The following is a 23,673-nucleotide window of genomic DNA, read 5'->3' on the forward strand; positions in this document are numbered from 1 at the left end:
TGTTTAGCATCTTCTGCCCAACATTAAATGTATGAGATTATCATTGTTATTGCATGGAACATAAAGTTTTCCATTTCTATCTCTGAATAATACATGAATTCACCACAATTTACTCAGTCACTCTACTGCTGATGAACATCTAGGCTGTTTCCAAAGGGCTATTACAGCAATGCTGTTGCGAACACCACCGTACCTGCATCCTGGTAGGGTCGTGCATTTCTGCTGGATCTATGTACACACAGAACAGAGACTCTGGCTCACGTGGTACGTGGATAGTCAGCTTTAGTAAATAACGCCTGACAATTCTCCATGTTTGTGACAGTTTGCACACCCATGGGTCAGGGATACGAGTGCCCACTGCCCCACTGCTCTGCATGCTAAATGCCTCTGTCTGGCCTTTTCCACTTTAGCCAATCTGATGACTCTACGGTGGCATCTCAGGATTACTTCTATCTGTGCTTCCTGATTCCTAATGAATTTAAGCTTCATGTGTTCACTGGCCATCTGTATGGCAATACCTGTACATTTGTAAAATACTTATTCAAATCTCTTATCCATTTTTCTTTTGGATCACACATCAATTCTCAAAAAGACCATACTTTCCAAACTTTCTGTATGTAATACAATCAAATGTCTACACATTTTTGGTTCTGTTTCAGGGCTTTCTATACAGTTTCATTAATTTGTTTGCCTACACTTGTGCCAATATTGCACTGTCTAGAATATATGACTTTATAAACTCTTGATATCTGATAAGTCCTGCCATCTGTTATTCTTCAAGGGTGTCTTGAAATTCTTTGCTCTCTACATTCATATAAATCCTAGAAACACATAAACATAGCCAATTTCCACACCCCCAAATTTTTTCAGGCTATGGACTAGAGTTGAAAGGAATCTATATCAATTTAGGGAGAATGGACATCTCTGTAATATTAGTCTTTCATTCCATGAACATGGTATATTCCTTCTTTACTTACCTGTTCCTTGAATTTTCTAAATAATTTATAGTTTTCTATGTAAAGTTATTGCAAATTACTTGCAAGTTCTACTCCTGTATATTCAGATACTTACTGTTGTTATAAATAGGACCTTTATTAACTTCATTTTCTAATTGTTTATGGCTACAGAGAATCTAGCAAGCAGGCTAAACACACATCTTAAGTCTAATAACTTACACGTAATTTTTTGGATGTTTATACATACAAAATAGTTTTGTCTGCATGTACTAAATTTTCTCCTCTTCCAACTCTTGTATCTTTTATTTCTTTTTCTTATCTTACTTCACTGGCAAGAACCCACAACATAATGCTGAATAAATGTGATAATAACAAGCATCCATATCTCATTTCCAATTTCAGAAGGTCACTTTTTATTATTTCGCCACCAATATGACATCTGCTGCACATTTTCTTACAGATACTCTTCCTAGTTTGCTTGAAAGTTTTTCATCACAAATAGATATTAAATTTAGTGTTTCCTGCATCTAATGGTGATTGTCTAGCTTTTCTTCCTTCATTAACATGGTGATATACACTGGATTTTGAATGCTAAACCAACACTGCATTCTAGAATAAACATAAATAGCACATAATATATTATACTTTTATATTAACAGATCTATTAATTTTTAGGATTTAGCAAGCATGTTCATGAATGAGACTGCCCTTTTATTTTTTTCCTTGTAATATCCTTGACAATATTAGATATTAAAATTATGCTGGCCTGGCAGGACTTCCAGGCTCAGAGGATTTTTGTCTACCTAATTCCAAATCTCCCCATTCTCCCTCCAAACCATCCACAAGAAAAGTGAAAAATCCACCTATGACCATGCCTTCCAGCATTAATAGAGAAGGCAGAACACAACGACCTTCAAATTACTTGTTAAGTAGAGGAATAAACTGAATTCCAACAGCGCTTCCAACACACAGCACCTCAAGCCAAGGTGCTTCTCGTGTTGTCACTGACACCTTGCATTATTCAAATAAGTCCCTCGCATCTAAAACAACGACCTGGGAGGCACGGAGGCTCAAGTGCCGCTGACAGTACAGGTATTGTTGTTTTAATTCCCAGTCCTCATGGAGTTTTGATTCTCATTATTTATGACAGCTTTATTATTATGAGTATCTCCTATAAGTTAATTCAAACCCTTATGTAATGGGGGAACAAGAGAGATAAGCCCCCACTGTTTCTGTCCAATAAAATCATCAAGTATCCCAATAAATATTTGGAGAGAGTACATATTCCATTTAAACAAAACTGTACTTGGAACTTTCACTTATACACAGTGGATCTAAGTTATTTTGGTGTCCAAAAAAGAAGAAAAAAAAATGCTGAGTAAATATTAAAATACAGGGCAATATCATTTGTTTCAAATGAAATTTGACAATCATTAGCAACCAAATAGCTGAAGAAATAAAGCCACAAACTTCCAAACTGTGTAGCAGGAAATAGTAGCCACAGATGTGGCTTAAAAGAAATTATCTTCTAAACCCTTTAATGCCTAATCGCTAATACAATTCTTTCAAATGATGCCCTAAGGTTTTGTCATGTCCATAATTTTTTTTTTTTTGGAGAAGTAGAATGTCCAGGATGTTCCTGGACATCCTGGAGATGGAAGAAGTTTTTAACTAACCTATGTGATTGCAATGGACAAACAGTGCAGAAGATATGCATTTTTAATTAGGCTCAGGTAGGGACTTCACTAAGGTTGACAAGCCTGTTACCATTCAAAATTACAATGCCAATTTGTATAAAGAAGTAATGTTTTAATAATCTTCCTCCCTGGGATATCTCAAAGAACAATTTCCACTTCAGTCAAGGCTTTGGAAACAAAACTGTTTGCCGTGTGTAACTGAAATCCGAAGACAGGTGACTGGGGAGTTTGGGGGATTCTGTGTATTGCCGTTTTTTAAATCAATAATCAAGGTCGTTAACTCTAAAGGGTGTACAAAAATGAGAGACAAATCCTACGGAAAACCAAGAACGAAGGTATGTTCTAAATCTACAGGGTCGGTTATAAAATAAATTAGTTTTCTACTGTTGAAATAGATGAATGTCTTGTATTAGAAAATTACAATCATGGTACCAAAATTAAGAATATATTTGAATCAGTTCTAATGAGGTGGATGAAACTGGAGCCTATTATACAGAGTGAAGTAAGCCAGAAAGAAAAACACCAATACAGTATACTAACGCATATATATGGAATTTAGAAAGATGGTAACAATAACCCTGTGTACGAGACAGCAAAAGAGACACTGATGTATAGAACAGTCTTATGGACTCTGTGGGAGAGGGAGAGGGTGGGAAGATTTGGGAGAATGGCATTGAAACATGTAAAATATCATGTATGAAACGAGTTGCCAGTCCAGGTTCGATGCACGATACTGGATGCTTGGGGCTAGTGCACTGGGACGACCCAGAGGGATGGTATGGGGAGGGAGGAGGGTTCAGGATGGGGAACACATGTATACCTGTGGCGGATTCATTTTGATATTTGACAAAACTAATACAATTATGTAAAGTTTAAAAATAAAATAAAATTTAAAATTAAAAAAAAAAAGATATTACTTTGCAGAAATGGAAGGTGACTCTGTGGCTCCCTTTTCCAGGCTACGGACAGCCACTCTACAGGATGAGACCAACAGGAGCACACGCTGCTTTGTCTCTCTCCCTGCAACTTTCTGGTTAATGCCACCCCACTTTGGACTGGATGCTTGGCTCTCTGTTTAGGTACTATTCCTTCCAGGCACCACAAGGAGTAATTTAAATCCCTGAGCCTCTCCAGAAGCATTCATTCTAGCCTGAGGAAAGAGTTACAATGTCAGGCCAAAGTGGAAATCTGCCCAGGTAATTCCCTAACCCAGCACTACATAAAGGAACAGGTGAAAACCAAAAAACAAGGTGTCATATACTATTTTGAGACGCTGAAAGAAAATAAGTGTGATGCTAGCAGGACAAAATGACTCCAATTAAGTTTTTAAAATTACACAGTAGGGGTAGTGTTCTGCTTAAGTCATGAATCAAAACTGATGACATTCAGTCAATGAAAATATATTTTTTGAGGCTCTTCTATGTGCAAGGCATACACTATTTCATTCATTTAGTGGACAAAATATGGCCACATGGGCTCTGGTTCACAGTCAATCACATCCATACCTTTACACTGCCAACAGAATTTCACTGAACTGTTGACAAGCACAAAACGGGGACCGGCACTCAGGGAGAGGATGGTAGGAGATGAACTAAAATGGAACTGTTGCCGTAGATAATAAAGTCTTTGGATTGGGACTCCCGTGGTGGTCCAGTGGCAAGGACTCCGTGCTCCCAATGCAGCAGGCCGAGGTTCAAGCCCTGGTCAGGGAACTAGGTCCCACATGCCACAACTAAAGACTCCACCTGCCGCAACAAATATCAAAGACCCTACATGCTGCAACGAAGACCCGGGACAGCCAAAATAATACAAATAAATATTTAAAAAAATAAAAAACTTTGGATTGTACTGGAACACAACTTTTAAGGTCCAACACTGTCAGAAGTACTCAGAGATCAAAGGTCAAGTTGGCTGGTGGAAGACAATGAGTGTTACCCCTTTGAGCTAAGGCTATGCGCTATCGTGGTCTTTGCCTGAGGTCATCTGACAAAGCCAGACACATCTACCAAGACAGGCACCACCTGTCCGGTTCCTGCCCATCAGGAGTTTATAGATGATGAATGAGACAATTAAACCCTCTGCCTCACCTCTCTGGCTTTAGAGAACAGGAGTTTGGCTGTATCAATCCTGTCACCACCAGTAACTATCATGATACATGGTAGGCATCCAAACACGAGGGGACCTTCTGAATAGAACCAGAAAGCAAAAACTAAAAGAAAGAAATTAAAATAAATAAAACATTGAAAAAGTTCAAGAATATGTAAATACAACTGAAAACATCTCTACATCAATTTCAAGACCGTTGTTCCGGAAGGTCAGAGGGCACCCCAACAACAGGCATAAGAGGGAAAAAAATCTCATTTGTAAAGTCTTGAGAAATGATCCCAGATGCTGAGCTCAGAGTCAAGGCTCAGAGGCTCTGCTGCTACTGCTGCTGCTGCTGCTAAGTCACTTCAGTCGTGTCCGACTCTGTGCGACCCCAGAGACGGCAGCCCACCAGGCTCCCCTGTCCCTGGGATTTTCCAGGCAAGAACACTGGAGTGGGTTCCATTTCCTTCTCCAATGCATGAAAGTGAAAGTGATGTCGCTCAGTCGTGTCCGATTCCTAGCGACCCCATGGATTGCAGCCTATCAGGCTCCTCCGTCCATGGGATTTTCCAGGCAAGAGTACTGGAGTGGGGTGCCATTGCCTTCTCCATCAGAGACTCTAACAGACTTGAAAAAGTGAGAAAATACCCTGGGGTGTTTGGGATATTTAAAATTTTTTTAAAAATAAAAAGTCAACAGAGGTGAAGAAGAGCTAACCTCAGAGACAGGAGGCATGGTCCAGGGGAAAAACAGATCAGGGTGATTCCAAAGATCCAGAGTGAAATCTGAGTATGGAGAATATTCTAATTGAAGGATATCTATTAAGTTAAGGGGGAGGGGCTCTGATTGGAAAAAAACAAGACTGGCCTTGAGGTCAGTGGCCAAGAAAGCACCGCCAGGAAGGGGCAGCCAGAGAGTGGACGTCACAGATAATGTGACCCTCCAAGGACACCAGGACCCGGGAAAATGACAAGGCTGTGCACACAAATACCCACCCTTAGAAGAACCACCTGCTGCAGGAAAAGCGTGCCTTAAGAGGAAAACAGCATCTTAAGAAGACTGCTTTTAGCAAGAGAAACTTCTGACAGTATTGGACCTTAAAAGTTGTGCTCCAGTGCAATTCAAAGTTGTTTTTTTTTTAATGTTTATTTTTATTTATTTATTTTGGCTTCGTCGGGTCTTAGCTGCAGCATGTAGGGTCTTTGATCTCTGTTGTGGCAGGCGGAGTCTTTAATTGCGGCATGTGAGTTCTAGTTCCTTGACCAGGGATTGAACCTGAGGCCCTGCACTGGGAGCAGGGAGTCTTAGCCACTGACCAGCACGGAAGTCCCAATCCAAAGATTTGACTACCTACTGCAACAGCTCCATTTTAGTTCATCTCATAACAATCCTCTCACTGAGTGCCGGTCCCCGTTTTGTGCTTGTCACAAAACACAAAACTCACCCTGGACTAAGGTTCCTCTCTAAGCGAAGGCCCTTCTCTCATCTTCAAAATCTAGCCTTCCCTGACTGGCTTCACCCCCTTAGCTCCATCACCCCTCAATCCACAGCAGTAAGGCTCCCTTGAGATGCCTCCTGCCAAAATCAGTAATTACATCCTAGGGCTAAATCCAACAGAAACCTCGAAACCATCTTCCAACGGCATGTCTGTCTAGCACCCTCTGCCCCTTGGTCCTTTAATATGCTCAAACCCCTCCAGTAAAAAAGAAGAAAATGCCCAGCTTCGCCTACCCTCCTCCATCACCCTTCAGCACCACACTTCTGGCCCCCGCTTACAAGGAAGCCCCTCACAAACCGGCTGCCTCGCTCCTATTCCCGTCACCGTGTCACCACTGCCATTGCCTCTGTGATAATGACCTGGCTGCTATCATCCCCCTTGAACGATGTTTCACTGGATCATGGTTTCCCAGACACCACCCATGTCCCCAACTCCCATTCTTTCAGTCTCGACGTGGCAGCCTGCCTTTTAAATACGAGGACCCCGCAGAGTCCATTCTCCTCACTTCTCTTCTCGCTCTACACATGCTTCCTGAATAACCCGATCTACTCCACAGCCTCCGCTGTTAACAAAGGCAGAGGTTCCAGAACTTTCTCTGCTCACTGCACCCTCTTGACTGCAACCAGAAAATACCCAGCGAGTAATGAAACCCTTAGCTACATGCAAGTAACAAGTATCTACTAGCACTTCCATTTGAAAACAGTGCACTTCTATTGAGAGAAAACGGGTATTTTACTTCACTGTTAAATAAACCATGAACAGCCCACATGCCTGTGAGGAACAGCTCACAATTTCTCACACCTGCAGTCGGATTGGATACCTCTCCCCCAACCCCTTTCCTAGCAAGCAGGGAAGTCCCAGCTTTGCAAAGACAACATCATCAGAAGGAATTTGGTAGAAACTCTGGTGGAAGCAGTCCTTGGGTGCTAAGGGCGGACAGATGTTTGCACCGCTAAGGGTCCTTCAACAATTTAATCCCCACAGTCTCCCTGCGAGTTCACTGTGGCAAGTAGTTTGGGAGCCAGTGCTGAGAACTCTCAAGTGCGTGTCTCCTAGTCCAGACACCTCTCAATATCAGGATCCCAGTGCAGCCACTGACCGATGCGCCCTGCAGGCACCTTGAACTTGACAAGGTCAGCATCTTCCCCAAGGGAATGGTTGCTACTTCCTGATCTGGTATCTAGGGACAGCAGAGCCATCCACCAACCAACACCCTGCATGGCCCTGTCCGCTCCCTCTCCTGACACACACACAACCCTGTCCTACTCCTCAACCTCCCCTCCCTCCAGCCTTGCCCCACTGCCCGTTCTCCAAGGACGCACCTGACCATGGAGAAACAGGACAGGACTAGGGCGCCAGTAAGAGGAGGAGAGGAGACTGCAGGCTTTCTACTCCACTGATCTCTAGAGTGATGTTAAATTTATTATACAATATGCATTATTTATGCAGTGCTGGTCTAGGATATTCCAGTATTACCTACCTAAAATGAGTTGGGGATAAAGAACCAGCCCTGAAGAGGAATGCAAAGGTCCAAATGCCAAGAGCATTTGGAAAAACCATGTGCTGAGAAACAAGGATGGAAAAGAGAAGTTGAGCATTTGCAGTCTGTCCAGCCATGTGGAGGCGCTCCCAAGAAAATATAAGGAATGACAGTCACCTATGCCTGGAAAACACAATCTCGAATAGCTATCCTTCAGAGAAAGTTCTGGGCACTCTGAAGGACCATCAGCAATGGCCCAGGAGCTCAGATAACTCTGAACACTTGAAACAGGCAACTGTTTCAATCAAAATGTTCCAATAACCAAAACGTTTCTTGCCACATGCAGATCTCCACAGGAAGAAGGGTAAAGCCCACCTACAAGGACACACTGGGAAGAGGAGGGATGCGCTAATGCTGGCAGGACTGCTCAGCAAAGTGTGTTTTTCCACCTTTATTTTCAGAATTTCGGAGAAGGCAACAGCAACCCACTCCATTACTCTTGCCTGGAAAATCCTATGGACAGAGGAGCCTGGTAGGCTGCAGTCCATGGGATCACTAAGAGTGAGACACGACTGAGCGACTTCACTTTCACTTTTCACTTTCATGCATTAGAGAAGGAAATGGCAACCCACTCCAGTGTTCTTGCCTGGAGAATCCCAGAGACAGCAGAGCCTGGTGGGCTGCCGTCTCTGGGGTTGCACAGAGTCGGACACGACTGAAGCGACTTAGCAGCAGCAGCATCATTCAGAATTTGTAAAAATGGTGTAGAACATCAATGACTATTCGGTCAATAAATCTGAGACAGACAGAGAAAACGATGCTATAATGCAACTTCAGGTCAGCAACCAGAAGGGCAGGAACAATTTTTTATAAGTAGATAGTTCTAGAACAAGCTTTTCACTGTGGTAAGAAAACAGAGACTACAGGTCAGATGGTAACTACATAAAGCCAACCAAACTTTCCAACCTAGTGAGCTCGAAACGTCTGAAAAGACACAACTCTCATGAATATAAATTAAGAAGGTCTTTAAAAATGAAGAAAAATGAGTCTGACTGCGGCTGTTCTTAGAAAGGAGCCCAGACACACAATGAGAACTGCCTATGGGAAAGACCAGGCCAGCTTCCTTTTGTTTAACCTCTCAAGCAGATAAAAAGAACTAGCTTTCAAGAATCTCCGCATTGTTTCACGGCTAGAAAAGGAAAGTTGGGTGAAGCAGATACAAAAAGAAGCAACCAACCTTCAACGGAATTTGCCCTAGAGGCAAAAGAAATGTAAGTCAATTATAACACTTTGAACCTAATTTTGATAGAGAAGCAGACATTTTAAACTTTTGGCAAACCTCATTTTTTTAAAGATGCAAAACATTTCTAATGGCTGGCTCCTCCCCTTAAAAAAATGTGGATTCCAGTTCTTAAGTATCTCCTGCCCCACGAGACACTTGATTTGAAGCGCTTCAAAAGCTAAAGCAGACCTTTTAAAGTGTCAGCTTTTAAAAACTTAGTAATTATTGCTAGTAGTGACTGAGTATTTAAAATTCACCCCCAAATGAGAAAGAATTCCTATTCCGCCCAATAGCAGCTAAGAAATGAGATGTTCCATTCATCCCTTAAGCCCACGGCTGAGTTTCTTAATAATTAAGAACTCTGCTCTCCACCAGGGAACTCTCCCTTGCAGAGACTGAACCAAGAAGAAATCGCCATTGCCCGTGAGCCGGCACACCGAGAGGGGCAAAGGCTTTCCCCCCGTGCCGAAGCCCCGGGCCCAGCCGGCCCCGCGGGGAGAGTCTCCCCGGAGGACGCATCCTTGCCCAGCGACCCCGCAGCCCCGCGGCCCCGCAGCGCGCCACTCCCGGGCTGCCGACCCCTTCCCGGAGCCCAGCCCGAAGGCCAAGGCCAGGACCGTGACCTCGGGTTCCCGCAGCACCCGGGGAGGGCCGAGCCGAGCGGAGAGGGCCGGACCCCGGGCGGCGGGCACGCGGGGACCGGGCCAAGGTGCGGTGAGGGCGCGCGCAGCCCGGAGGGACGCGAGGATACAGGGCGCCGGGCAGCCCCGCGCTCGTGTGTGCGGCGCGGGCCGAGGCCCGGGCGCCAGCCCTGCGGCCGGGAGGCGCGTACGGGGGCCAAGGGCCGCGGAGCGACCGCGGGAAGCCGGCGGGGAGGATGCGCCGGGCCGCACTGGGCCCCGCCGACCGCCCAGGCGCCCGGGCGATGCAGCAAGTTCACTTGGCCGCGGGGCTGCGGGGGCCCGCCTCCGCCCGGCCCGGAGCCGGCAGGGATCGAGGCCGGGGACAGAGAGCTGGCCGGCCGCAGCGCGCACTCACCGGTCCGCGCCCCCAGCTCCATGGTCCCGCCGCTGCCGCCCCGCACCTCCCGCACCGCCCCGCACCGCCCCGCGCGCAGAGGCGCCGGCGACGCCGCCTCCGGCCCGGCCACGGCCGCGGCCACGCCCCCTCCCGGTGGGGGGCCCGGCGGAGCGGGGTGGGGCCCAGCGCCGGCTTCACCAACCAGGGCCCGCTCGTCGGCCGCGGCTCTTGGATTGGCGGGCGCCTCGGCCAATGGGAGCGCGGCAGGAGCGCGGCGTGTCTGCGCCGAGGGGCGGGGCATTGCGGAGGAGGCGGCTCTCAGCCTTGGTCCTCCGACCCGAGCTTGGGGATGAGGCTCTGACCAGAGTCCCTCCCCCGGGGGGATGGACAGGTGAGGACGCTTTGGGCAGAGTTTAGTGTGGGGGCCGCGCATCCTTTCCACTTATGATGGGCGCACTGCAGTCCCTTCGGGTGTCCTCCCCTAACCGAACCTTGTCGGGCTTGGAGGGATCTTGCAGACAGAGATGCATTTACCTGCGTGCTGCAGAGTTGAGGGCTGGCCGCCCTGAGAGGATTAGAGCCGTGCCCGCGGTTGGTCTTATGCCCTTCTCAAATCCTTTACCGGCCTCCCTGCAGAGCCTTCTCATCTTCCTTTGCAGATGTTTTCCCTTATTCCCCCAACTCCAGTCTCCCTCTTTCCAAATGTGAGAGAATCCACAGTATCTATTAAACGCAGGGTACGCCTGAAACTACTCAGCCAAGCCCCGTGGCAGTGGGACTTGATGACTTAGGGATAAACTTAAGGAAAGAAAAGAAGGGGGGAGGAGAAGGGAGGAAAGGAAGACAAAAAAAGAGAGAGAGAAAGCCAATTATGTTCTCCCAGGTCTTGAAGGATGTGTGGATCATAACAAACAGTGGAAAACTCTTAAAGAGATGGAAATATCAGACCATCTTACCTGCCTTCTGAGAAACCTGTATGCCGGTCAAGAAGCAATAGTTAAAACCTTGTATGGAACAACTGACTGATTCAGGACTCAGAAAGGAGTATGATAGACTGTTTATTGTCACCCTGTTTTTTTTAACTTGTGCAGAGCACATCATGAGAAATGTAGGGCTGGATGAGTTAAAAGGTGGAATCAAGCTTGCAAGGAGAGACAACAACAATTTCAGATATGCGGATGATACCACTCTAATGGCAGAAAACGAAAGGAACTAAAGAACCTCTTGATGAGGGTGAAGGAGACTGAAAAAGCAGGCTTAAAACTAAATATTAAAAAAACTAAGATCATGGCATTTGGCCCCATCATTTCATGGCAAATAAAAGGGGGAAAGGTGGAAGCAGTGACATATTTCCTCTGCTTGGGCTCTAAAATCACTGCGGATGGTGACTGCAGCCATGAAATTAGAAGACAATTGCTGCTTGGCAGGACAGCTACGACAAACCTAGACAGTGTGTTAAAAAGCAAAGACATCACTTTGCCGACAAAGGTCCCTGTAGTCAAGGCTATGGTCTTTCCAGTAGTCACATACAGTTGTGAGAGCTGGACTGTAAAGAAGGCAGAGTGCCAAAAAATTGATGCTTTTGAACTGTGGTGCTGGAGAAGACTCTTGAGAATCCCTGGACAGCAAAGAGATCAAACCAGTCAATTTTAAAAGAAATCAACCCTGAATACTCATTGTTAAGGGGAACTTCAGCTGAAGCTGAAGCTTCAATACTTTGGCCACCTGATGCAAAGAGCTGACTCATTGGAAAAGACCCTGATGCTGGGAAAGATTGAAGGCAGGAGGAGAACAGGGTGACAGAGGATGAGATGGTTGGATGGCAGCACCAATGCAATGGACATGAACTTGGGCAAAATCCAGGAGATGGTAGGGGACAGGGAAGTCTGGGAGAAGGAAATGGAAACTCACTCCAGTATTCTTGCCTGGAGAATCCTGTGGACGGAAGAGCCTGGTGGGCTGCTGTCCATGAAGTCTCAGAATCAGATACAACTGAAGCAACTTGGCATGCATGCATTGGAGAAGGAAATGGCGACCCACTCCAGTATTCTTGCCTGGAGAATACCAGGGACAGAGGAGCCTGGTGGGCTGCTGTCTATGGGGTCGCACAGAGTCGGACACGACTTAGCAGCAACTTAGCAGCAGCAGCAGCAGGGAAGCCTGGGGTGCTACAGCCCATGGGGTTGCAAAGAGCCAGACATTACCTGGCGACTGAACAACAACAGCTTTATTCTTTTGATTTACCAGTAAGATCACTAAATCCCAAGCTCAAATCCCAATAAGGAGTTCTAGAAAAACTAACTTAGGTTGTCTTTACAGACATGTGATAACTATCCACATCTCATCTTGCTGGTAACAGCAACTACATGCTAGGAAAAATACATAATAGTTGATAACAATTTTAGCAATGTTTGCAGCACTGGAAATGCAGAAGAAAAAGCATGCACCCCTCTTTATGTGTAATCTATTAACCTACATTACTTCCAAAGGAAGGGTTTTTGAAGCTCAATTTAAGGTGACATATATTTAGTTTCCATATCATGGCAACATGAAATATTCTGGTCATTCATAAAGTAAACAGGATATTAGTGAATTATCATAGTGCTCTGTATTTGAAGTATTAATACCCAAGTGATAAATTTCTGCTCAATTCAAAGCTGAATTGGCATTCAAGTGAAAATGTTTTTTCTTCATTCTGTCTTCTCTTACCCAGGGGAGTAACTTCCATGTCTATATTTAGGTCATTGATTTAGAATTCAAAAACATGAAGGCATAGATTACCCAGAGTGTATTTTCAGGACTGCTAATCATATTTGCCTTGCTCCTCCTGGCTTCAGTGACCACCCCCCACCACCGTATATAAAGTGCTGCTACACTTAATTTACACCTTCTATTAGCTCTTAATTGTACTATCCTTATGTGTGCAGAGTTGTCTCCTAGAAGTTGGTCTGATCTCAAATTAGATGGTAAATCCCATGAGGGTAAGGCACTTACTTTCTACTCCTGTTTCCTCACTGCATAATGTCTAGAGCAGTGCTGGAACATCCAGTAAATATAAGCCTACCCTAGTGCTGTGTCCATAATGTAGAAAATTTTCTTCAAATATAGTACTTCTGTGATCCAGTCCTTCAGATAAAATTGCTCAGGGCATTTTCATTAAGGGGCTAATGCCTCACACTTAACAGAGCTTGAAAAATGTTGCCAAATCAGGAGTCAATTGGTTGCCTGTAACAGAAACTTGAGTCAAGTGTATAAGAGTGAGGAGGGGTGAGAGGGGGTGTTTCTTAACCATATAGTAGCAAGTCTGGAGTCAGCCTGGGGCTTCTGCCTCAGCTCCAGGGTGTCAGTGGGTGTCAGCCTCCTTTTCCCCATAGTCTCTGCTGTCCTTGAACGTGACTCTGTCTTCGTCTCACATGTGCCTGCTCCCCTCTGGACATTGTCTCGTACTCTGGAAAACGGTAGGGGGATGGGTAAAGGATGCAAGAGCAAAGAGATGACTACCAACTGAATCTTCCCCTTAACAATCTTTCTGGGAGGTCCCAACCACCACCTTCTGCCTGCTTCTGATTGGCCAGACATGTGTCACACTGACCACCCCTAGATGCCAAAGAACCTAAAATGCTAAGTAATGCAAGCCCCGGACCTTGTCGGCACCGGTGTTAGGGCTCTAATAGTGAGGGAAAAGGCGAACACAGTTTCTGCCATGGTTACCCAGTCTCTTCCCTCACTCTTCTTTATTTATTCATGAGATGACCCACTTTTTAAAAAAAGTCATTCAAGTCTCAGTAAGAACACAAACAGCCCAGTGTAAAACTGAGCAAAAGGTCTGAAGAGACTCCTCATCAAAACAGAGAGGGCAATATTCATGACATGTCAGAGACCTGTAAGTTAAACAATGAAATACTACAGCATACCTTCTAGAATGGCTAAAATCCAAAAAACTAATAATAGCAAACCTGGAAAGGATGCAGAGCACCTGGAGCGCTCATCCCCTGCTGGTGGGAATGCAGAATGGTCCAGCCATCTTGGAAGGCAGCATGGTAATTTTCCACAAAGCTAAGCAGAGTCTGACCACGTGATCCAGCATGTGAACCCCTTGGTATTTACCTAGACGAGTTGAAATAAAGGTCCCCATGAGAACCTGCATCCATGCGTTTGTTTACATTCGCCAAACACTGGAAGCAACCAAGATGTCCTTCTGTAGGTTAATGGCTAAACAAACTGGTATATCCAGACAATGGGATGTTATTCAATGATAAAAAAGAAATGAGCTATCAAGCCATGAAAAGATGGAGACAAATCTGAAACATATACAGTATTGCTAAATGAGAGAAGCCAGGCTATATACTGTATGATTCCAACTATATGACATTCTAGGAAAGGCAAAACTATGGAGACAGTAAAAAGGTCAGTCATTGCCAGGGATTAGGAGGATGATGGGGTGTATAGGCAGAACATGGAATTTTTAGGGTAGTGAGACTGCTCTGTATACTATAGTGGTAGACACATCATTATATATATATATATGTCAAAAGTCCATAGAATGTAGAACCCAATGTATAACACAAAAGTGAAATATCCTGTAAACCACAGACTTTAATTAATAAAAATGTATCAGTATTGGTTCATTCATTGTAACCATACTAAAAGATATTATTAGTAGTAGAAATCATGTGAGGGGGTTGGTTGGGGAGGGGTGCGGGTGATGGATGTCTGGCCATCTATCTACAGCCCTCTATGAACTATCTGCCCAATTATCATGTGAGTCTAAAACTGTGCTAAAGAATAAAGTCTATTAATCATTAAAAAAATAGGAACCATAGTTAACATAATGATGTCAACATAATGAAGCTATCATAATAAAAAGAAAAAATTTACTTTGAAGGAGTCACCTTTGTTTTATTTATGGACTTTGAATGCATTCACAGACAAATTCTATTACCCTTCTGCTGCTGCTGCTGCTAAGTCGCTTCAGTCGTGTCCGAGTCTGTGTGACCCCAGTGACGGCAGCCCACTAGGCTCCTCCGTCCCTGGGATTCTCCAGGCAAGAGTACTGGAGTGGGGTGCCATTGCCTTCTCCTACTGCTAAATCTTAAAAAATTCTTCACATATACTTTTTTGTTATTTTAGATTTAGTTCTGGGTAAAAGATTCACCAATTGTCTGCCCAGTGCCGCTTTTTTTCCCAATCTTTATCAGTCTCTCTCTCCCTCGCTGAATCCCCTCCTATTTTATCTATCTCTGTCTATCTCATCTCTCTGTCAGCATGCATGACTTTTTTTCCATTCAACCACTGAAAGTGAATTGCAGACACCCAGACACTCTACCCTTAATACTTCAGCATGTGTCTCCAGGAACAAAAACATCTTGATTGTTCTACAAGATGGGCTCATGGAGACTAGGCACCACTAACTACTCAAGACTTCATCATTTCCTTTTTTTCCCCTATAAATATTTGTCCAACCTGATATACAGTGCCCTTATCCCCAGGAACTGAAATCCTGCTGAAGCAGTAAAGTTAAGTTTGGGAGCACCGGAGGTGATGATAAAGCATCGTGCTGAAGAGAATCCTGGTGATGCGAAGTGATCAGTCATTCGTGTTCCATGAAATGATGTGTGTGGAGCACGTGGTGCAGCCAGGGCTGTGCCCACCAGTGAGCTGAATGCACGCTGCCCGGTGTTATTATCAGGACAGCTGAACAAGCTCTCAAGTATATTCCTAATGAGATCCTCACAGCTATATTCTTCAAAGTTTTTGAAATGTGCCATCTTTGTTCCTCTTTACCCTTGCTGGTCAAATTCTTGGATAAATTCCCAAAGTTAAAGTGTAGGCAGTTTTAGTGTCCTCTTTACTTTGAATCAGATGAATCTGAGAGTGATAACACCCTGATTTTGTGAGACTCTTTATAAATGAGATACTTGCTTGGTGATGTGCTTAAGTTCTCTTTATCATTATTAAGTCCTTAGTGAAAAAACAATTGTCATTCTTTTTACTTAATAGCATGTCATCTTACATAAAAATTATAAACTGTTTTGCATTAGGAAGTGAGTTCAGTCCCACTTTGTGCAAAGCCAAGGAATGAGAGTGGTTACTAATTAAAAGAACATGATTAGAATATGTAAGAAATCAAATTAGAAGAGCACAATAATTGTCAACACTTTTGACATGTTCATCTGTCCTTGTTCTCAGGATGAAGTGTAATAATGACTATAAATACCTCAGTTCTCAAGAGTTAACGTAGCTCCATACATAAATCTTTATAAACATGCTTCACTTACGCTAGCTTTCTGTTGAAGGATAGTATCTATTTTTGTCTTGACACTACAGTGAGATAAATATACACATCTACGTGCCCACATCTCACAAGGATAAAATCTACCCCAGAAAAATGAAGCGCTTTATCTTACAGTGGAATATTAGCTCAATTATCTTGTGAGAGCAGGGTGGTATATAATATCAACCTTATTTTCAAGTGAGGGGAATTACATATGGTGATAATAACTAACATGTATTGACAATTCATTATTTGCAGTGAGATGTGCTTGTTATCCTTAACATTTATAACATCTTGTTCAGTACGTGGAATTATGCCCATTTTACAGCTGGACATGGAGAAATGATGTTATTTACCTGGGGTGATATTTTAGTGCTAAAGCTGTTTTTCCAGTGAACCAGGACAATGGTGAAAATTGCCATGTGCACACACTCTTCCGAGACCACATCCAGTGCTTCTGCCATCTGTCCCCTGCCCTTCTTTCCAAGTGCCACTATGCAAGCTGAGGTCACTGCCACCACCTTCTGTACTGTGACAAGTATTTCTAATACTGGTCCCCTGGCTCCAGTCCCTTTCTGTCTTCACACAATTTTGTGGGTGGTTTTTAAAATTCCTATGAATCTGATTGTATCTCTTCACTGCTCACAAACCTTCCAAGGCGCCTATCATCTACAAGATTAAGTCAAATCATTTTCTGGCTCCAACCGGTTTTCCTAAAGCATCCCGCACTCGCCCGCATGCCTGGGCTGTCTGATACCTGTGGTGTCCCCTTCTGCCCCTGGGAAGCTCGCCTTTCGCAGGCAGCTCGATGTCACCCTCTCTGGAGCCTTCTGGCGCTTATTCACCTCCGCCTCTGTGCTCACCTGTGTACCTTCCTTTCCTCCCGCAGCTACTTCACTGGCCCCCACCAGACAGGGAATCCTTAGAGGGCAGCAGCTCATTCTTATCTGTCTTGAATCCCAGGCCCCTCCACATGCTAGGCATTGAACTAATGCATGTTGAATGGATTTCATGACAGCAGAGGAGTAACTCACATCCGAGAGATCCACAGAGCACTGAAGGACAGAGGGCTCCGAGGCACAGGGCTTAGACATTTTCATGGTGAGTGGGTGGAAAGTAGGCTTCCATCCCCCATGAAGGCCATGAAGCTGACGGCAGTGGGAGCAGGAAGGGTGAAGGTGTCAGGATGGTGGGCAGCCTGGCCACGCATGGCCTGGGGCTCCCACCTGCTCCAGCGCTGCCCCAGCCCCACGGCCCTGGTCACCTTCTCCTGACCCTCATCTGCTAGCCTCGCAGTCTGACCTTGCTGCAGGGAAAGCACGTGGATCTGAAGTTACCTGGCTGCCAAATCTGTTCCTGAAAGAGAAGCACGGGCCATAACTAAACGCCATTTGTTGTCTGCTCACTCTGGGCCCTGAAGCCTGCAAGGGCAGCAGGGATGGGCTGCGAAGGATGTGAGTTCTGGAATTAAACACTTGGGACCTGCACTCCTGAACCCCACTCACTCAGGGCAGTAACCATGTTTCTGAGGCCCAGTTGCCTCATATAAAATGTGCATAAAAGTGGTTGTACTGGCTTCCCTGGTGGTCCAGTGGTTAAGAATCTGCCTTGCAAGGCAAGGGACTCTGGTTTGATCCCTGGTCCAGGAAGATCCCACAAGCCAAGGGGCAACTGAGCCTATGCACCATGATTACTGAGCCTGTGCTGTACTCTGGAGCCCGGGAGCCCCAACTGGTGAAGCCCACGCACATTAGAGCCCATGCTCTGCACCGAGAGAAGCCCGTGCAATGAGAAGCCTGCACACCTCAACTAAAAAGTAACCCCAGATCTCTGCAACTAGAGAAAGCCGACACTCAGCGCAACCAAAAATAAATAACTTAAAATATATATATACCCTAAAAAATGTACCCTAAGTATGCATATGTCCCCTCCCTCTTGAACCTGCCTCCCCTATGTATACTCACAGCTGACTCAAGAAAACTTAAAACATAAAATAAAAATAAATTTTTTAAAAGTGGTTGAACCCTTGCCAGTGTTCAGGAAATGTTAATTATTCCTCTTCTCCACCCTCTCTATGTCCAGAGGACACTCGATTTATCAGCCCTATTCCCTTTGCCACCTGAAGGAATCCGGTCTTAAGTCAGTATTTTATAAACAATACAGAAGAGTTATTTGGAAATGCCTGAACCAAACCTATGACATGGACTCAAGTTAATGGTAAGTATTTAAACAAGCAGTAAATAGGGTACAGGATGGACCTGGGTGTTGCAATGAGGAGGTTTTTTTTTTTTTTTTTTTTTTTTTCTTTTATCAACCCTGTAGTTGATATTGCTGAGGGTACAGGCTGGTCCAATTAGACTCATAGGGAGTGTGTTAATCCCTAGCTGGGATGGGTGCTTCTTTTATTAATAGATCCACATGCACTGTATTTTCGTATCATCACAAAAACTGAAGAGCGCTTGTTTCTTTCTTTCTTTTTTTTTAAATTTTATTTTATTTTTAAACTTCACAATATTGATTGGTTCTGCCATATATAGAAATGAATCTGCCACAGGCATACACGGGTTCCCCATCCTGAATCCTCCTCCCTCCTCCCTCCCCATACCATCCCTCTGGGTCGTCCCAGTGCATTCAGTTATTAAACGACAGTCTTCATTTTACTGCTCGGGTTATTACTGTGACTAATTTGCTCCTGAAACATGTTTACAGATCTCTCATGCACTGCAGACTGCACAGTGACCGGCTAGAGCTGCTGGGGCCATTTTCAAATCTGTGAGGTTGAGTTAAATAAGACATTGGGTCCTTAACAGGAAGTAACTGGCTCCCAGGTGGATGCTACCTGAGGGACGTGCCTTCATTTCCAGATGCTCCCTCTGACCATCAGAGCTGGGAGTTTTCCCAGTTAACTATTGCAAACCCATTTATATGTGGGTTATGATGCAATGGCTTTTCCTATAAAATTTAAGGGCTTCCCTGGTGGCTCAGACAGTAAAGAATCTGCCTGCCATGCAGGAGACCCAAAAGATCTTAACAGATTTGGGAGTTTAAAAAAAAATTATTTTTCCTTAGAAAAGCCCTTGAAAGTAAGATATTTGACAGATGAGGCATGGGAGGCTCAAGGAAGTTAAATATCTTGCCTGGGGTTACAGAGGACTTTTATTTTAATAAACCTCAGAAGATGTCCTAATTGCCTTAGCTGCCAGTCTGAGTCATCCTAGGTGGAAAGGCTGTTTTTCCCCTCTCTTTGTGATTCCCACATCACGTTCACTAGCCCTCACTACTCATAAACAATCATCAAGTCTTCCGAGTTACTGCAAAGCACTAATGATATTCAACAACTTTTCTAAAAGGAGACGTAAGTTGCAAGGTGTTCTGAAGGATGCCAAGCCAAGAGCGGTGTTCCTTCCTGCCCAAGAGTGGCATCTAGGGAGGGAAACCCAGGTGTGTTATCAAATTCAAACCTTGTAAGTCAAGGAAGAAAGGTAGTTAGTTCTAGGGGAGAAGTCAGTTATAAATTAAATTCCATTGGAACATCGTAGAGGGGGATATAGATTCATTCGAGCAGAAGCATGGAAGAGATAACCTTTAAGTTGAACCTTCAAGGGTAGATGTCATTTTGGAAACAGCAGAGTTGGGAAGAAATGGGAAGAAGTGGTGGAGAAGCCAGAGGAAGAGATTAGGACTTATCTCCATTGGGTCATTAAGGTCTTGCTAAGAAATTCAGACATCACTGCATAGATGGCGAGGACCCAGTGGGGGTGGTTGATCCATCCAGCCACATATGCGAGCGAGCAAACTGGCCAGCGACCCGGGGAAGGGTTGAAAGGACTTGCACTTGTGCTTCGGGTGGACTTCTGCCTTGTGGAGTGGAGGTGGGTTGAAGAGGAGGGGTTGGAAGTGAGTTACTGAGTTCTCACAGCTGTGACAGGTAACAAGGATTCAGAGGTTACACAGCAGAGGGAACAGAGAGGAATGGCGGGTGTGGGGCGTGGACAGTGGTCTGGCCCTCGGCGTTTAGCCCTGGTCTGGAAGGAGGAAGAGAGGAGGTTAAGATGTCAGGGACTGAGTCAAGGTTTCAAGTTTCTGGCTAAGCCAGGAGGATGTTATTATAAACAGAGGAGGCTGGAGAAAGAGCAGGCTGGAAGACATATCTGGAGTTTCACGGTGAACACTAAGGAAATTCACTGGGTCCTGTATAGATGGAAAAGATAGACATCTACAATCAAAAATACACTGGTGTAAGGACTCCCTGGAGGCCCCCTGCAGGGGCCGCAGGTTGGGTCCCTGGTTGGGGAATAAGGAAACTGCATGCCTTGTGGTGAGACCAAAAAAATAAATAACAAATAAAATCTATCTATACTATTTACTCAGTAGTTCCTTTCTGCAAGAGGAAAAACAGAAATAAAGGCAATTTTTAAAAAATACATTGGTGCATAGATGAACAATGAAGTCCTACTATATAGCACAGGGAACTTGTATATGTGTAACTGAATGACTTTGCTGTACACCAGAAACTAACACAGCACTGTAAATCAACTGTACTTCAGTTAAACATATATATATGTATGTATATATTTTATACAGGCACAGAGGTTGACTTTTTAGACTCTGAAAACCTGAACCATCTCTCTGCAAAGCTGAATATGAGGTCAGTGTGTGTTAAACCAAGTGATCTATTATGACAGCTATTAATAGAGTGAAACCTTACTCTCCAGGGAAAATCAAGCAATTTTAGATAGCGTCATTGATTGACACTGACGGAAGACTGAATGACTACACCAAGCCTACGCAGACTATCTTAATTCACCCAAACAAAGGCCCGTTCTCTGAGGTGTCCTTGCTGGTTTCTATTTTGTCACTTGTTCCAATGTGGACAAGAGTCAGGAGCGTTTTACTTGCACTTAATGAAAATGTTCAAAAATTAAAAGTCTCGGCTGCTGAGGAATTTGCAGTTTAGTCGAGAATATCAGGAGAAGCAAGCGGACTATGGCAGTCAGTGTGCACACACTTCCAGAAGTTTCTATGAGAAGCATCTTAAGCAGAGAAGCTGAAAAAGGGAAAATGATGCCAGAAGCCTTCTTGAGGAGGAAACTCAGGATGAGCAGGAATCAGTAAGCTCAAGCAAAGAGCCACCTGTAGGCAAAGTTGAACCAAAAGCAAAGGTACCAGGGTGCATGGTGAATTCAGGTAAATATCACTGTTAACTCCGGACAGACCCAGAAAGCTAATGTACATAAAGTGTGTGTATGTGTGCACACCCATGTCAGTGTAGGCATAGGAGAGAGGTGTGGAAAGGTTATACAGAAATGAGGCAGGAGGCAAACTGAGGCAGGTCCTATTCATGTAGCCAAATTATTTACTTACACATTATATGATTACAAAGAAGGTTTAAAGGATGTCATAGCATATATTCCACAAAACAAGGTAAAAAGACTAATGAGGAGGGCTTCCCTGGTGGTTCAGCGGTTAAGAATCTGCTTTGCAATGCAAGGGACACTGCTTTGTTCTTTGATCTGAGAAGATTCTGCATGCCTTGGAGCAACTAAGCCCTTGGAGCAACTAAGCCTGTGCCCTAGAGCCCAGGAGCTGCAACTACCGAGACCACGTGCCACAGCTACTGAAACCCGAGTGCCTGGAGCCCGTTCTCCGCACCAAGAGAAGCCACCACAACGAGAAGCCCGCACACCGCAACGAAGAGTAGTCTCTGCTAGCCGCAGCCAGAGAAAAAACACGTGCAGCAACAAAGAGCCAGTGCAACCAGAAACAAATAAATAAATAAATCTTTAAAAAAAAAAAAAACTAACGAGGAAATTGAAGAAGAAACATGAGGTCTGGACATGGTGAGATGAGGGTGAAATCACAAGGAGTAGTTAAAGGTGGACCATTTATTTGGTTCTGAGTTTCCTAGCTGCCAACCTAAAGAAGAATGACTCACAAAGCTGATTACATAAAAAGAATTCAGTGGCTCAGAAGAAACAGTGGCGCCTGGAATGTAGAAAGGGTTCCTGAAGGTTCGCAGGGTAGATGTTTTGCTGATAGGAACATGGAGCTAGATAAGTAAAGACCTGAGGACAACCATCTTTGTAAGGCACCAAGTGGGATGAGAGGCTGAGGGTGCGGCTGCGTCAGGAGCCAGGCCTCCCGCCCCCTCTTTGCCATCCGGGCTCCTCTCCTGCCATCTGGGATTAAATCAGCATGGGAGCCAGACACCCACATACACCCAGCAGAGGTGTTCTGGCTGGCCAGCATTGTGTTTTCATTATCGTTGCCTTTTGTTTTAACTCTTCTCCCACTATTACCAAACCATTTGTAAAATTTTAAGATATAGAAATATATTTTCTATATAAAATACCGGAAAAAAAAAAAAACTACAATCCTGATCAGAAATGAGCACTATTCATACCTGCTTTTTATCCTGGATACTAGCTCCAGTGACAAATACACCAGCCCCCTCATGTTTCATCCTCTTCTTACAAAGACATGGGTCATCTTGGATTAGGGTCCCACCCCAACGGGCTCATTCAACTTAACCCTCTCTTTAGTGACTGCATCTTCCAATACAGACACATTTTGAAGTACTGGGGTTTGGGACTTCAGTACATGAAACTGGGGGGGACACAGTTTAGCACATGACAGCATCATTCATAAAGTCTAACTGGAAAACATTGGCTTCAGCTTATACTGTATTCAGCAGTTCCTAATCTCATATCTGCCCAAGTATATACAAAAGATCTAAGATCTACCGCAGGCCTGCTTGTAACACCCTCCAATGGCAGAGTCTTTTAAGAAGGATATGATGGGGGTGGGGGGTTTACATCCAGCCCCAGGAAACAAAGTAGAATTGGAGGGTGAGGGCAGTGCCAATCCCCAGCCCCAGATCTAGAATGCTTGTTTTTTAAGGATTTGTTGCAGAACTAGCCTTTATGTCAATAACAATTGCTGGGATCTTAGAGATTGATTCTGGCAGGCTTAAATATAGCTACAGTTAATGACTTATAGATTATTGCAGTATAACTGCCCTGTAAAAGCCGTTTCCCACTCAATTGTCAGTGGCAACCAGGAGAAGAGGTCAGGCTCAGCCAGGCTGGGCAAACCAACAGTACCACAGTCTTTCTGTAATTCCAGGTGTTTTGAAAGAGAGAGAATTGTCAGGCAGGGGCCATTAAACATGGTTCTGATATCAGGACAGAGGACTTGAGGCCCCGAGGCTCTGGGACCGGGGGGCTCTCTTTGTTTAGTGCTTCCCCATCATTCCACCTGGGGTCCACACACCGCCTCTCCTCCTTGTCCTAGAATTGGGTGTTTAGATCTGACATTTACAACTGCATGAATCTATTACTCCCCCCACGTCAGCCCCCATGCAACAGTGGTAGTTTTT

General features: G+C 44.7%; 1 protein-coding gene across 4 annotated transcripts in view; it reads right to left on the reverse strand.

Annotated features, from left to right (window-relative positions):
- Positions 1-10,177, reverse strand: part of WASF3 (WASP family member 3) — a 76,474-nt gene extending 66,297 nt beyond the window's left edge. For 3 of the 4 annotated variants that reach the window (XM_086329658.1, XM_086329656.1, XM_086329659.1), the window contains exon 1: positions 10,040-10,177. The gene's annotated coding sequence lies outside the window, so the exon portion shown is untranslated. The remainder of the gene's footprint in view (positions 1-10,039) is intronic. The other variant, XM_086329657.1, reaches the window with a different exon arrangement.
- Between the last annotated feature and the right edge of the window lie 13,496 nt (positions 10,178-23,673).

Source organism: Bos grunniens, chromosome 12 (assembly GCF_055505025.1).
Source record: "Bos grunniens cultivar Pamir isolate PY7600 chromosome 12, Bosgru_T2T1.0, whole genome shotgun sequence".
Taxonomy (NCBI): Eukaryota; Metazoa; Chordata; class Mammalia; order Artiodactyla; family Bovidae; genus Bos; species Bos grunniens.